General features: G+C 41.8%; 1 protein-coding gene across 4 annotated transcripts in view; it reads right to left on the reverse strand.

The window, feature by feature from the left end:
* Positions 1-17,487, reverse strand: part of TET2 (tet methylcytosine dioxygenase 2) — a 206,544-nt gene that overhangs the window by 69,346 nt on the left and 119,711 nt on the right. The window lies entirely within an intron of this gene.

The following is a 17,487-nucleotide window of genomic DNA, read 5'->3' on the forward strand; positions in this document are numbered from 1 at the left end:
CAATCAATTCTTTTTTTTATTAAGAAAAGCAGTTATTGTAAGTCATCCACATAGAATGAAGGACTAAATCCCACACTCTGGATTAATGTTGCCAATGGAGAAACAAAGATGTTGAATAACAAAGGTGATAAAATGGAGCCCTGTGGGACTCCAAATGGAAGTTGCACTACATTAGAGAGTTCATCTTTCCAATCTACTCGAAAAGAATGATCAGCAAGAAATGAGAACCAATCCTGAGCCTTGTCTGCAAGACCAATCTCCTTCAATCTGCTAATAAGCAGCCGGTGATTTACGGTGTCAAATACTTCGTCTAAAAATACTGTCAGTGCAATCATTGAAATACCTGAATTAATTCTGCTGTCATTAGTTAATGAAAAAAACTATTTTTGTACAATGTGCTTTACAAAAGTCTGACTGACATGGATGAAGTACATTGGTCTTGCAGTCAAAGAAACCAAGCTGGTTAAACACCACCTTCTCAATTATTTTTGACAGGATAGGCAAATTGGATACTGGTCTGCAATTAGAGATCTACAAGGTGTGCATGTGTAAGGGGGGGAGGGGGCAATGATTCTTTTATTTAATTAATAGCCAGACAATGGCCCTTTTTAGCTGATGAGGAAAACTCCTTGAAGTTAAAGAACTATTGCTAAGGAGCTAAGTCTAAAACAGGATCCAATAGTAATCTTGAAGGCATGGGATCCAACTGAGAAGTATTATTATTATTATTATTAATTTACTTATATACCATCAATCTGAAATACAATCTTGGTGGTTTATAATAATATCAAATTTACAAAATACATAAAATAAATCTGTTTATACATAAAAGCCTAATAAGATCACAAAATCATGAAAGAAGGAGGAAAAAAAAAAAGCTAGATCAATTTTCCAATAACATTTGATCTGCTTTGAAGAGTCACTACTATCTTTTATTTGTGACCAAAAATACAAAACCAAATAATCACGTTTTTAAGCCTTTTTTGAAAAGCTTAGTATTTGGATCCATTCTCAGATCTACTGGCATGGTGTTCCAAAGCTTAGGTCCAGCCACCAAAATAGATCTGTCCCTGACTTCGCTCAAGTGTGCACCCAAAATGGAAGGGATCTGCAAGAGATCTTTATTGACCAATCTTAAAGTCCTAACAGGTGTGTATATATATGTAATGACGCATTCAGCAATTCTACATTCTTATTATATAATGAATTGTGGATAATTGTCAATATTTTATATTAAGGGAGCCAATGTAAAAACTGGAGGTTTGGAGTAATGTGTTCAAATTTCAAGCTGCCTGCAGTCAAACAAATAGATTTTAATAAAAAATTCACGCCAATGACTGAAAGTGTGTTAAATGCTAATTGAGAGCAGAACTAGATGAGTGAGTTGAAACAGAGACCAACTCAGGCTGAGTAGTAGTAGGGAAATTGTTGTAAATCAAGTTAACTTTGTCAAAAATAAATAAATTATAAAGCAAACTTACCTGCTGAGCAAGAGGGCAAACCCCAAAGAAAAGAAGAAGGCTGATTAGACATTGAAGTGACAATAGCTGTTTTTGCCAACATCTGGCTGAGGCAAGCTTATTAGAAATAAACTGTTTAATGCACTTTTATTTTTCCTCCAATAATGTTCAAACCGACGAACTTGCCTTTTCAACAGAGTGAAACCAAGGCTTATTATGACAGAAATGATGCTTAGTAATCAATGGAGCATTTTTATCAATAGCCTCTCGAAGGGATTTATTCCAGACATCTATTTGTTCAGTTAAACTGAGCATTTCAAAATTTTCTGCTAGAGTGCCTGTAACCCCACCCCGGTGTGCATGTCCTGCATGGGTGGGGGCCATAAACGTATTTCTAAGTTCTTTAGAGCAGGAACCCTGACTAGCTCTTTTCTGTTCCCCTTTCCATACTGTGTGGGTCCTTTGGCTTGGGGGGAAAGGGTTCCTTTCGGGTCCCAGTGCAGGAGTGACTGACATCCTTTTGGCATTCCCTGGGAGAAGGAACATCTCTCTCTTCTCTATGGGCCAGATTTTCAAAGGGGTACGCGCGTAAGAGTAAGCTTGGCGACGCACGCAAGCCCCAGGATGCGCCTAAGTCCCGGGGCTTTCCTGGGGGGGGGGGCATGTCGGGGGGGGGGGCGTGTCACGGCAGCGCGTCATTTGGGGGCAGGGCCATGGGCGTGGTTCCGGCCAGGGGGCATTTCGGGGGCATGGCCGAGGCCTGGGAATCGTGCGCCGGCGGCCGGTCCGGCGCGCGCAAGTTACGCCTGCATCGGGCAGGCGTAACTTGTACAACAAGAGGTAGGGGGGGTTTAGATAGGGCTGGGGGGGGGGGGGTTAGGTAGGGAAAGGGATGGGAGGGGAAGGTGGGGGGAGGCGGAAGGAAAGTTCCCTCCAAGGCCGCTCCGATTTCGGAACGGCCTCGGAGGGAACGGAGGCAGGCTGCGCGACGCGGCACGCGCAGGCTGCCAATTTTGGGCAGCCTTGCATGCGCCAACCCCGGATTTTAATGGATACGCGTGGCTACGCGCGTATCTATTAAAATTCCGCGTACTCTTGTTTGCGCCTGGTGCGCGAACAAAAGTATGCGGGGGCGCAGAATTATAAAATCTAAGCCTATTATTGTTGCATGCCCAAATAAAGAAGCTGGACTCACTGGGTTAGTGTCCAAAATTAAAGTCTTTGCTGATAAAATAGTTGCAGTTGGCACAATAAATATATTTCCAGCAGCACGGTCCTTTATCTCCTTGGTTACAGCGTTCACCTCTATCTGTGCAGGAATATTGAAAGAGCAAGAATGCCGACTACATTCTTGGGTGAGATTGAGGTCCTGGTGGGCAGGGCAATCTTTTAGCTGGTTAGGAAAACCCCTTCCACGGATGGCCAAAAATCCTGTCCTTGCACAGAAAGTAATCTCTCTTCTCTCCCCAGGGACTGAAGACTCCGGATTGGTGTCCTCTAGAATCTTTACAGTCCTGTTATTCACGATGAGAGGCTTCTTTCTCTCTTTGGATTTATCTCAGTCTCTGACTCTCTTCTGAATTCCTTATGGGAAGGATCCCTGGATAGAGGGTAGGATGAGACTACCAAAAATCCTCTTCCTGGATGGTTAAACTTGATGTCCCTTTTTTCTTCATCCGAATATAATACCAGAATTATTCCTCACAACGGGTCACCACCTCTGGGGCAGGTCTTCCCTATCCCATCGCATCCCAGATACAGAGATTCCTATGCTCTAAATCCAAGAAAAGCCCAGGGATTCAGTGAGGCTCCTATCCCAAAAAGCTTAAAATCCCCAAAACAATCCAAAGAAGTTTCCAAACCAGCTAGGGAGTAGACTGGCAGGAACAACTTCCCGACCCTGGTCAGGGATCCCAGGCTGGGTTAGCATGCTCCCTCTAACTGGGCCTGAAAAGTACAAAAAGATAACCTCGTCACTACCTCTTAATTCTCCAAAAATCATAAACAACTGCCTCCAGATTCTCAGTAGAGATCTATTACAAAGCTTCCTAGAAAGATGGCAATTCCCAGGCCCCTCAAATGGAGGGACTGGAATTTGAATGGGTCCTCCCCCATCCACTAAAATCATCTAGCTAGCATTCCCAGGGAATACTGGTAACCAAATAATGGCTCCCAGTTACATGTCTAAATCTGCTGCTAATAATTAATAATTCTAAGTTAAGATTCTTTAAGTCCCTAAATTGAACTATATTACTAAATGACTGGCTTCTTGGAGTCTTCATATTCAAATTAACTAAGATCAGCATATGATCAGACAATGGAAATGAAACTGCATTAAGAGATATTGAAATCAGCGTATCATTTTTTGAAGTAAAAGTGAGGTCTAATAGATGACCAGCTTCATGAGTTGTAAAATTTACGCATTGAAAAAGGCCCAATTCTTCAGAAAAATAAAACAAAATTTCTATCAGCCAACAAATCAAAGAATCAAAATGAATATTAAAGTCCCCTAATATTAATAAATTCTGAAACTGCGTTGAAACTTCAGCACTAATTTCCATTGTTTCAGATATTGGCTGAAAGGAGGAGTCAGGAGGGTTATAAACAAGAAGATAAGCCAATTTTAGTGGCAAGTTGGACTGAAATAAAATAGCATCAATATAATGAGTAGACTTTAAAGTAACCTATGGTTACTTTTCTGTGTTTATCATTGTTGCATGGCCATCTTACCAACTTAGATCAGCAGTCATCATTTGTAGACATATGCCCTTATATCATTGTTTCCCACTTGCTAGTGTGAAACTCTTACTGACCAAATAAGGCTGTGTTTCCCAACCCTCTCCTGGAGGCACACCTAACCAGTTGGCTTTTCAGGATATCCATAATGAATATGCATGAGATTGATTTGCATACATTGGAGATCTAGGGTATGCAAATCTATCTCATGCATATTCATTGTGGAAATCCTGACAATCTGACTGGCTTCGTGTGCCTCCAGGAAAGGGTTGGGAAACACAGCCTTATATGGTCAGTAAATCAGAGTTTCACACTAGCAAGTCGTATTTTTTTTTTTTTGGGGGGGCATATAAAATATACACAGATCTGTTTCTAAAATAGGTAGAAAAAACACATGCTTTCAATATACTGAAATACGCTCTTTCAATGCATTGCAAATATTTGAGCTTAAGCATATATATGCGCATATGCAAGGGGGAGATGCACATATTTTTTACCTGATACACGCAGGTTATAAAATAACTGTAGTAGATCTCTGCGAGACCATATACACATGTACACCTTTCCCTTGCAGGCCACACCAGAAGCAGCAGTAATTGCTGAAGCTGTCCTCACAGTCCTCTTCTTTAGGGATCACAACCAGTCTCTTCTCTCTCTCCCACACGCACACCAGTCACACCCTCAGGACCAGTTTCTGTCTCTCATACACCAATCATCTCCCCAACCAGTCTCTCTCTCTCACACCCATACACAAGCCACACATACCAGTCATCTCCCTGATCAGTCTCTCTCACACATACACACATCACCTCTCTGGCCAATCTCTCAATCACACAATGCTCTGGCTCTCTTTTACTTGCACACAGGCTTTCAGTCACACACATGCTCTCTGTATTTCCCTTCACACAAGCTCTCAATCACACACATGTTCTATCTCACTTACAAACAGGCTCAATCGCACACATGCCCTCTCTCACAGCCACAAGCCAGCCAAAAACATGCTCCATCTTTCTCGCATACACACATTGACACACACAAGCACCCTCCCTGACTCATATATACACCACCCATATACAGAAGCACCCTCCCTGTCTCACATACACATTACACTCTCACAGAAGCACCTTGCTTTCAGACTTGCAGCATTTTCACTTTTACTAAAAGTGAAAGTGATGCTCCCAACCGTTAAATAAGAAAACCACATTCCTATCAGAAGGCGAAATGACACCCTTCCTTCAGGTTCTGTCCTCCCAAGGGACAGTCACCCACACCGTATAGCTTCTCTTGTTTTATGCTTTCAGGCAATAAAGCAAGTGTCTTTCTTCAAACTATCAGTCGTATGATTATTCATGTGGGAGATATGGAACAGAAAGACATCCTTAATCAGCTTCCCTTTTAAATGGGAAGTTTCCAGTCTTAGTCATTTAAAAATATACATTTTCTAAAGGCTTAAAAAAAAAAAAAAAAAAGCAAAACCGTTTCAGATTGGAACTATTCTAGTCTTCATGCTTAAATTATGCTTCAAAAAAAAAAAATCCAAACCCCACCTGGCATTAGTATCTTAAATTTGTGATTTTGCTGAGATGAACATTTTAAATACTTTATTTTTTTTTTTTTGCTTTAGTATTTGTCTCTACCCACTTTGTTAAATTTTATTTTCCAGAAGAGGGATGCTTAAAATTCAGTAATTTCAATTTTCATCCAACTTTTCAAAAGTTGCGCTACCAGCACAAAAGTTGAGGTATATGTATTATCACATTTCATTTTTTTAAACTGGCAGATTCCTTTCTCACATACATATCACATACACACACACAGAAGCACCATTCCTTTGTCACATACACAACACATACACATCACATGCACACACACACACAGAAAGAAGATTGGAGCAGTTGGTCTAGCTGATCATGTGGCTGAAGAAAGGAAGATCGCCGCAGCCGGAGACCAGGTGCTGAGACTTAGGGGGTGCCGTGGCAGGCAGCCAGCCCCCTACCAGTGCCATTGGTTTACCTCTGTCACATGGTAGGGCTAAAGGTCACCAGCGCCATTTTGCTTAGTGGCAGCCGAGGCCCTGAGAGCGGCAGATTGCTCCTGGGCCCTCCGCTGGACCACCAGGGGGGGCATCGGGAGGGTGGCACTGGGGGAGGGGAGGGAGGGCGAGTCGGGGGCTAGCAGAATTTTGAAAGGGCACTTTTTGCCCTTTCAAAATTCTTCTGCCTGCCGCGGCACCCCCTAAGTCTCGGTGCCCTAGGCACAGGCCTAGCTCGCTTAGTGGTTCTTCCGGCCCTGCATATATCTTGAGACAGAGGTAGGATCTCTCCCAGGTTTAAGTATCATAATAATTCTGGCCTCCATACAACTGGCAGTAGAGGACCCATTCAAAAGATTCATATGGAAAAAGAACAAGTTTAGGGAATAAAATCTAACAAAATGCCTTATCAAACTCGATAGAGGGTTCATCTGAACCATGAACTTTCCTCCCCTGCACAGCACAAATAGACTTCATGACATCTTCACAGGAAAGAGGAAACGCCAAAGAAGCAAAGCACTATCATCCTTAGAGAAAAGTCTTCAAGGAGTGAATACGCCCCTCCCCCTTCAGAGAGTATAAGTCAGCATAATATTGTCTAAACTGTTCCAATATATCTGCATCCCTGACCACAGGGACAGAATTACCATTATTAATAACAGAAACCCTTTTCCACTCAACTCTCTTCCTGAGATAATTTGTCAATATCTGCCACATTTATTATTATCAAGGTAATAATATGCTTTCTTCAAAAGTATTTTTTTACCAGCACTTAAAAGTTTATTGTACTGATACTTAAGTTTCTGTAACTCTAAAGAAAATCTGAGTATTAAACCCATTTTAACGGAGTAACTTCAGCCTCCAAATAACAAATCTCTCCATTGCGCTCCTTATTTTTCATTACAGTAAAGTTAAGTATTTCACCATGACTGGTAGCTTTAAAGGCATCCCATACCACCTGAGGTGAAACACCCCCAGTCTCATTAAATTGAAAATATTCAGAAATAGCACATCTCATGGAGTCTAAATATACTTGATCCTCTAACGAACTAGAATTAAATCTCCATGTAGGGGGTCTTTTCTTCTGCAGCAGTGTCTGAGTGGAATAATCTGCCAGTGGGACTTCATGAGCATCAGGATATAAAATTATTTAGAAAGGGTCTTAAGACAATGTTCTTTGAAGGAGCATTTGGATGAGGTAGAAAGGTTTTAGTTTAATTCTGTTGTGTTATCTTGTTCTATGGTTTTATGTTGTATTGTGATTATCTTGTGATTGTACAATTGTAATCCACACTGGATAGATATTAGGAAGCAGTGGAATACAATTGTTTTCTTAAATAAAATAAATAATAAATAGTGGGAGGAACAGAGGAGTTTTCCCATGAAATGTCTGAAACCAGTATAAGATAGACCCAGGCAGTGGAAACATTGGATATCAACCCTGAAGATGATATAAAGCTAATTTATAGCGCATGAGGTTAATAAGAAAAAGAATAAAACGTAAAATCCTTATCTGAAGGATGGAGAATATACCTTGGGTCAGATAACTCACATTTAGATATCATACTTTGAAGTATCTTATGTGACTTGGGAGTCACTATTTCTACACTTGATTTTCTATCTTAAATAGCATCAAATGAAACATTAAAATCCCCTCCTATTATAATAGGAATGGCCCCTTGAATCATGGAAGAGTGGCCAAGCCATTGAAAAAAATCTGGTTTATTCCCAGTCATTGCATATATATATTTATCAATAAAACCTCTTGTTTATGAAGCAACACAGATAGTGCCATTCATCTGCCTTCCACATCTGAAGATTGAGACACAACCTGAATATCCATTGACTTTTTAAATGTAGTTGGAGCTCCATTCTTTCTCTTAACAGCAGGTGTAAAGCCAAGTCACCCACTCAGTTCCCCTTTAGTTTAAATGAATCTTTACCTGACATGGTCTCCTGCAAGAAAACAATGTCTGGATTCAGAGACTTGAGATACAACAGAACCTGTTAGGGAAGCGCTAGGAGAGCGGTTCCACTTTCCAGGGGATTGTTTGTCCTTGGACCACGGCTCGACCCCAGAGGAACTCCGAAGAGGTGCCGAGGCAGGCGAAGACTGCCTGAACATGGGCTGGACAGGAGCGAGACTGAAGTGAAGACAGGCGATGGAATCCGGAGCAGGAACAAGGCTGGAGCGGAGACACGGATGACTGAAGGAACTGATCCTCCACCGGACCTGCACGCTTCGGGAAGATCAACAACGCAATGGTGGTCTTATGAACAGTCCTCCGACCGTTCCAAGCCCTTTCGGACCTGCCGCTGGGTAACGGCAAGAAGCGGCAGGCCGGACGGAGGCCAGGGGCAAATGAAGACCGGAACATGTAGGTTCAGATGAAGACTCAGGCGAAGACGTAGGTACTTGGACGAAGACTCAGGAGCGAGGTTCTGTAGACAAGGCATCAGGATCGAGGTTCAAGAGCTGGGTTGAGACTGTGATGCAGTGCCCTACACAACCCACTCGCGGGGCTGGTCGTGGACCACGCTGGGACCGACGTAGATTCTAGACGAGATAGTAGAGAAAGTGAGAAAGGCATGTTGCAAAAACTGTAGAGGCCTGCACCGGGGCACGCCCTACACAGCCGCCAGTGGCTGGTCACGGACTAAGTTGAAAGGCACAGGTTCTGGCAGAGTCTTTAGCATGGGCGGAGCAGGCGCAAGGAACTCCGTAGATCAGGGACAAGGATTCAAGCAGACGTCTCCTGGAGGCTTGTGCTGTGGTAGTGAGGAAGGCAATGTGCCACAAGGCACCCTACTCAGCCCGCCCGTGGGGCTGGTCACGGACCACGACATGGCACGCCAAGAAAGGTGGCGATGAGGAACCAGGGGTTCAGGACATCAGGACTGTATCACAGACATCAGGAATGGAGGACGGACGTCAGGACTAGATCACAGACATCAGGAACTGGAAGACAGACATCATGACTGACCGTGGACATCGAGAGCGGAAGATGGACATCTGGACTGGATCAAGGACATCAGGATAAGACAAGGAGCTCCAATGAAGAACTGGAAACACAGGACCTTGAAGAAGCGATGGAACAGCGAGACTCTTGGAGCGAAGGATAGGAAGATCCCAGGAGCATCTAACTCCTTGCGAAGGCCAAGCTGGAATGAACGCTGGACCCTTTTGTAGGGCTGAAGGGGACTACGCCCGGGGAGGAGCTTGCAAGGGCCATACCTGGATGGCCCGCGCTTAGGGAAGCTGGAGAAGAGAGCAGGGACATTGGTGGCGTCCCTGCCACGTGGAAGGCCAGGAAGCAAGGAAAACTGTAGAAGCAGCTCCATGCCGCGAAGATGGCAAGAGAAAGAGCAGCAGGCACTGGCAGGGACGGCTCCCTCCCGTCTGAAGACCCCGGCAGCAGCAAGAATGGCTCTCAGTGGCTCAGCCCTGCCGCGCAGGGCAGAAGACTGCCGCGGTCTGGGGAAGCAGCGTCAGCGGCCCGACTAGCCGCGAAGGTAGGGAGTATGCCTGCACTCGTCGCAGGCAGGTTCACAACAAAACCTTCTTCATCATTATGGGGTGATTGAGGCCATTAACATTCAAGGAAATTATGGACATCTCTTTACAGTTTCCCATTGAATAAAAAACAAAACAAAACCCACACACAAAACCAGAGTGCTACATGTTTAAAGTAACATGATACTGAAAGCAACATTTCAAACACCAAATTCAATGACAACTACCACCATATCAAAAATCGCCATCATTTAGTGTGGCTATGGTAGATAATCTGTGGGCGCAGCGCACCACAAGGAAGAGAATTGCCGTAGGCTTCTTTCCCTGGAAATTCAACATGCAGCTGCTACAAGGACACACAACAAGGAGGTACACAGTTGGCAAGCCCCCAGAAAGCAGAGAAAGAAAAACAGTCCCATGTAAATTATGGCTTTAAAGATCTATCATTTCTGAAAGCCAAAAGCTCAAAGTGCAAAACAAAAACAAATCCAGAGGTCCACTCTGTGTATGGCCCAAAAAACAAACGTGTGAAGAGTGGCATCCAACCGACCAAACAAACTGAACATGGTCATTTATTTATTTATTTATTTATTTAATTTATTTATTTTTATTTAATTTTTTATTTATGAATTTCAAAGTTCTAAAACAACAACAAACATTATTGTAGTAATCACAGAACAATTGGAAATAAACAATTCCAGCAATTTATCACAGGAATACAAATATTACTCTATTGTTCTGATCTAATCACAAGAAAACATAAGAGAAACCTTATTTGTAAAAATGAGCATATTCAAAATTGGCAATAACAACTAATCTATTCATTAAGGTACTTATTATCCCTTCATATCTCTACTAACTGGCATTATTTCCAAAGAAGTTTCCCCAGATGTTCTGGTTCTGTAAAGGAATAGTCCTTTCCTCCTAATTTCACCACACATCTACAGGGGTATTTTAAAAGAAAAAAAACCCCCTTATCTACTACTTCCTTTCTAAAAACCAAGAAATTCTTCCTCCGAGCTTGAGTATTCTTAGCTAAATCAGGAAAAATAAAGATTTTTTGCCCATAGAATGTTTTAGATCTATTTCGAAAAAAAAACTTCATGATATTATCTTTATCACTAATGAAGGCAAGCTGGATTAACAAAGTACCTCTACTTTTAATCTCCATCTCCTCTTGAGATTTTTGTAACAACTCTGATATGTTAATTGAAGTTTCTTCCTGACTTTCCTTTCCATTCACTTGAGTTTCATTAACCACTGGTATATTTTGTATATTATCTATTACTTCCTGTTCTTTTTTCTTTACCCCAAGGTAAAAAGCTCTTACTATCACAGGGTGACTCTGTTCTGCACCACAGATCCTTACCGGGGGTAAGAGAAGCCTCTCCTGCCTCGACGGAGTGACGTGGTGGAATGTGCCTGCGGGGTGGAGCCCGGAGTCGGAAGCCGGAGATAAAAAGCTGCCTCTCCTGTGGTTACTTGAGAAGCTGACTAGACCGACGCTATTTCCTGCACCACAGATCCTTACCGGGGGTAAGAGAAGCCTCTCCTGCCTTGACGGAGTGACGTGCTGGAACGTGCCTGCGGGGTGGAGCACGGAGTCGGAAGCCGGAGATAAAAAGCTGCCTCTCCTGTGGTTACTTGAGAAGCTGACTAGACCGACGCTATTTCCTGCACCACAGATCCTTACCGGGGGTAAGAGAAGCCTCTCCTGCCTCAACGGAGTGACGTGGTGGAACGTGCCTGCGGGGTGGAGCCCGGAGTCGGAAGCCGGAGATAAAAAGCTGCCTCTCCTTGCGGCGCGCAGTCGACGCCGGCACGCTGTCAAAGCCGCGCCCGTCTAAGGGGCGCGCGGCTACAATAGGCTTAGCCAGGCTTAAGCCTGGATTTGACTGGATTTGGACTACAGCTTCTCAGGTAGGAAGATTATTTCAGATATTTTCTCGGCAGTCACTTCTCCATTGTAAGAGAATCCTTAGTGACACGTATCTAAGGTAAATCCACCAAACGAGACTTTTCAATATTGATATTTGATTTACCTATAAATAATGCCACACACTAAGAGGAAGGTGAAGCCAACCTCTAATGATGAGGCTTTACAATTTGGGCAACGAACTGTCTCTGAATGGTTGGGCTCCCCTCAAATAACCCCTGAAGCACGTGCCGCGATGACGGAGGTTTCTGAGCAAAGCCTTCTTCAAATGGCCACTGAAATATCTCTGAGTCCAGGGGCACCGGCTATACCACCACCACCTGGCTCTGAAGGTTTTGCCCTTCCTGGTGAGCCGGGTAATGCTCAAGAAGTTCGAGAGGTTTTGGAAAATAAAGGAAATAGTATGGAAAGAGAGACTGAGGGGATACAACACACTACTACAAATCTTCAAGAAACCAATGAGATGGAATTAAGTATAAGTGGAGGAAGTCAAATAAGTCCCAATGAGACAAGTACACCATTGACAAAAACCCCATATCCTGTAAAATTGGAACCGATAAAAACTGTGGTATTAAAACTGGGAAAAATTACCCTTGAAACAATTTGGACATATATGGTGAAATTAGATACCTCTATTACCAATTTAACCGAAGAAGTTAGGAAAGTTAATAATTCTTTGATTGAGAATATTAATAAAACGGAAGAACATCAGAAGGAAATGGTTAAATTAGATAAGAGGTTATTGGGTGTAGAGAAAATTCAGGAATATCAGATAAAGAGTGAGGGGGAAACACAAAGAAAAATTGAAAATCTGGAAAATGCTGTTAAATCATTAAATTTAAGGGTAATTAATTTTCCAATCACTAGATATATGGGTCCAATTGATTTATTTAAATCTTATGTAACAAAAGATTTATTTATTTATTTAACACTTTTCTATACCGACCTTCATGGTAATAACCATATCAGATCGGTTTACATAGAACGGGGTAAGAACTTTAACAATAATCAATCATTTAACAGAAGGAGCAAAGGTACAATCAACAAGGTGGATAAACTTGGAAGCAAAGGTAGCTGGAAAAAAAGAGTAGAAGGAGGCAGATAACCAAGAACAAAATAAGCTTACAAATTAGTAGTTTGTCCATATTGGCTGCGTAGAGGTTCCTAGTTCCAGAGTTCGTGAATTGGGACTAAGGGCCGTTAGTGTGTTTCGGAGGGTTGCGGGAAGGCTTGGCGGAAAAGCCATGTCTTAAGATTTTTTCTGAATGTTAGATGGCATGGTTCCATCTAAGATCTGTGGGGATGTTGTTCCAGATATATTTGGGCTGCATCTACCAGCAAAGGAACATTAATAATCAACCCAAGCCAAATGGGAACAGTCATTTAAGGAACTGACTACTGCTCCTCCCTCACCGACTGACCACTTGCCAAACATTGAAGAGAACTTTGTCACTGGGTATGATCACACCAAAACAAAAACTTCAGTCCTTTTGAATGCTCCTGAAGAAATGATGCAGATCCTCTGGGGAGTCAAAAGTCTTTGTGACATTATTCAAAGGGACTCGCATCTGAGCCAGATTACTGTTTGATTGTTCTCTATTACCCTAGTTTTGTTATCCAGGTTCTTTTCTAACTTGTTAAATGTAAGACAAGACTTTGTCATTGTTGTTTCGCAAGTTACAATGTAAACCGAAGTGATAATTAATCCTGTTAATTGAACCTCGGTATATAAAAAGTTATAAATAAATAAATAAATAAATAAATAAATAAATAATACAGGAGACTACATTTAACCCCAAGATGTTTAAGATGGGTTCAAAACCCTAGAAAGGCCTTCCTCCGTTGCCAGTAGATTTTGCAAGATTGGGCACAAACAAAATTGTTTGTCTTTGTATGCAAAAGGAGACATAAACTTAGCCATGTTAGATTTTCCAGTACCTGAGGGTAGCACAGCAGTTTGGCTCCCACGGGCCTATGAAATCATGTATTTTTAATAGGCTCCCAATTGGACTCTATGTGCATGTTCACGCTCTAGAGCTGGGAAAAATTATAGGCTCAGAATTGATGGTATAAATCTTTCCAGGTAGGAGATCATATATGACCCTTCGGATCCCTCAGGTATCCCCAGGATCTGGATATTACTCCTCTGGTTTCTATTCGGAAGATCTCTCTGCATTGTGTCCATAAGCTTAAATTGAGAATTTAAGAATACCACAGACTCTGTGTTAGACTCAACCTTGCGCTAAATCTGATCCATCCACACAGGTTAAGACAAATTAGACACCTCACTCACTTCAACTTTTATCAAATTTGTAGTCTTGTTATTAAACTTCAGCAAGGGGTCACAAGGCTGCCACAGCTCTTCCTGGCACCATTTTTTCCAGAGTCAGCGACTATGCTTCAGCCACTTGTTTACCAATGGTAGGGTGAAAACAGATTCCCCCTTAAAATTCTTTGGGCTCGACATAACAAACAGACCCAAACTCTCCAATTATGATAGAAAATTGCTGTGATAGCAGCTGGTTTGAGTGGACTCTAGGACAAGTTCCAGAGAGTAAAAGCATTAGGCAGCCATCTTCTTCGCTGCTCACAAATGTCCCCCTCTCCTGATATTCTTTGTCTTATTTAATGGATGACATTTGTGTCTAACAAACTGAGCATAACTTTCAAACAACTGTGCTTGGCAGCATACATGCACATAGATGACTGTATGTAGATTTACGATAGTATTTTATGACCCGCATGTATCATATACACACATATTATAAAATACGCGTATCTCTACCCGTATCATATGTGTGTATATATGCTTATATGCGAATATATGCAATGCATTGAACGCACATATTTTTCCTTCAGTTTTAAAAATATATGTGCATATATTTTATGTGTGTAAGTCATTATAATTTAAAACATTCATGCTTAATAGAAATTACCAGCTTTACCAATTAGTCCACAAGTTTGCTTATTCCTTCTCCAGATCATTGAGACCCTCCTGGTTCTTTACCCAGACCTCCCACCCAGCCAATAGTACACAATAAAATATGTTTAATGTTACCTATCAAGATGATTAGCAGGTATAAAATTACATAACTTGTGCATGTCTTTTAAAATAGTGACATATGCACATAAATAGTAAGATGCTAGAGGATGTGAATGAAGAGAAGAGGCATGGGGGTGGCTTGCGTGAATGACAGCTACTACCTGGAGATTAATACCCTTATTCAATAAACATACTCACTTTTAATATGACTCCAACATTGCTCTATGCTTCAACGACAAGAGGAAATGTGAAAAAAAGGATTTGCATTCACAAAAAAGTGGGGGAGTAGCTTGCTTGTTGCGGCGGTTACTACCCCAAACCAAATAAGACTGATACTTCACTTTCAATGCATACCCAGCATAGCTCTCTGCTTCAATGGCAGGAGGGAAAGAGGAAAAGAGGATTTATATTCAGGCAACAACCAACAAGGACTGAATTGCACAGGCTGGGTAAACAAATAAGTTTTGGAGTAGCTTGCTTATTGTGGCAGTTACTACCCCTAACCAATTAACAGGCCGATACAGTACAGTGCCCTCCGGTGGAGCGCACTGTTAACCCGTGCTTGGCCGTGTGTTTTCGATGCGCTATTTTTACCCCTTATACAGTAAGGGGTAATAGCATGTCGAAAACTTGCGGCCAACCCCCCTGAAACTAATAGCGCCTGCAGCATGCAAATGCATATTGATGGCCCTATTAGTTATTCCCGCGCGATACAGAAAGTAAAATGTGCAACAAAGCCGCACATTTTACTTTCAGAAATTAACGCCTGCCCAAAGGCTGGCATTAATTTTGGCCGGCACCGGGGAAGTGTACAGAAAAGCAGTAAAAACTGCTTTTCTGTACACCCTCTGACTTAATATTATAGCGATATTAAGTCGGAGGCCCTAAAAGTAAAAAAAAAAGTAAAAATTAAAAAAAAAAAAATTTAAAAATCAGCCTGCGGCCCGCAGATCGGAAGACGGATGCTCAATTTTGCCGGCGTCCATTTTCCAAACCCGTAGCTGTCAGCGGGTTCGAGAACCGATGCCAGTAAAATTGAGCATCAGCTGTCAAACCCACTGACAGCCACCGCTTCTGTCGAAAAGGAGGCGCTAGGGACACGCTTTTACTGCAGGCCCTCATTTGCATTTTGTTCACTCCTGAATCGCGCGCACATGAGAGTGGCCGCGTGCGTCGGGAGAGCGGCCGCGTGCGTCGGCTTTATGCTAGATACTTCACTTAGATGCAGCTCCAGCACTGCTCTCTACATCAGTGGCGGGGGTGGAAGGGAACTAGAACTAAAAAGTTTCTAATAAGGGCCAAGAGTAACAGATAAGTATGAGAAAAAGAAAAGTGTGAAAGCTTGCTGGGCAGACTGGATGGGCCATTTGGTCTTCTGCCGTCATTTCTATGTTTCTATATGCATGTATATGCTAATATTTATGTGCGTAACTCTGAAAATTCACCCTTTCTCCTCTGTGCCATTCTCAATCATTCTTTCTCTTTTGTTTAGATTTAAAGTTGGATATGTGTATAAGTATGGGAGGACGGAGCATTGGAGCAAAATGATATGATTTTTGTGCACATTTTTTTTTAAATGTAGCTATCATTGTCAACTTTAATAAAACACACAAACAAACAAACATAAACCCCACATTCCTTTGCGGAACTGATTCTTGCATCCTGAAAATCAACGAACAACTTTTTAGGGTTAAAACAGCTTTCAGTACTATATTTCTGCTCCTTCCAAAGTCAGGTAGGCAAAAGCAAAATATTTTCATTTCATACTGAAGCCAAAAAACCAAAAGCTCATTTTTGACTTGTACCCAACAGCTGGTTATTTCCATCACTAGTTTAGCCACACCACTTAGAAACAAGATATTTACGGACTTCTTTCTGCTATAATTTATTATAAATTCAAGTCACATCAGCGGCATCTGTGAAACAATTACAGTATCTAGGACTGACTCTGCAGTCTAATCCATCATAATTATGGCTGGCCTCTTTGAAGATGCCATGATGCATTACTTAAAAATAGCACATTACTGTGCAAATGGATCAGCATCTCATTCCAGCAAGATACATTTAGATTGTAATTTAGCTCAAAACCATTTGACTTTCTGAATCACCAAGGAATGTTAAATGTCTCTTTTTTTGCCACATATGGCACATAAACTAGAAATATGGCATTTAAATTACAGTATTTTTGTATAGATATTTCTGAGTCGTAACTCTCCTCAGAGTGTTTGTGAAATCCTCTTCCTCAGGGACAACATAAGTTTTTGCATCTCTCTAAAACATCTCAAGGCATTACTGGGATACAATAGCAATAGATTGTCAATTATCAAGATATTTGAATTGATATTTAAAAGCAGTGGAAATGATATCTTCTTTTGTATCCTCATGAGTTCATACATTTAGTATTTACTGATAACAATAATAATTAGATGATTGGCTGCACTCATAAAATTACTATCAGTTGCGCTATTTATGCTGTATTTTTCTAATTGAAAAAAGAGCATCATTATCAAAATAGGTCATCTAGGTTACCCGATAGGCAGCATTAAACTTCTTGATAAGAACATAAGACCAAGTTGCCATACAGAATGTTAGGAATCATTAGGAAAGGAATGGTGAATAAAACGGACACCGCCGTAATGCCTGTTTTGCTCCATTGTGAGACTGCACCTTGAATAACATGGAGCCTAAAATCATGTGACTACAGCATGGGTTATTTTTCCCTATATGCATCACCTTGCACTTATCCACATTACATTTCATCTACCA

The sequence above is a fragment of the Rhinatrema bivittatum genome, chromosome 1 (genome assembly GCF_901001135.1).
Source record: "Rhinatrema bivittatum chromosome 1, aRhiBiv1.1, whole genome shotgun sequence".
NCBI lineage: Eukaryota > Metazoa > Chordata > Amphibia > Gymnophiona > Rhinatrematidae > Rhinatrema > Rhinatrema bivittatum.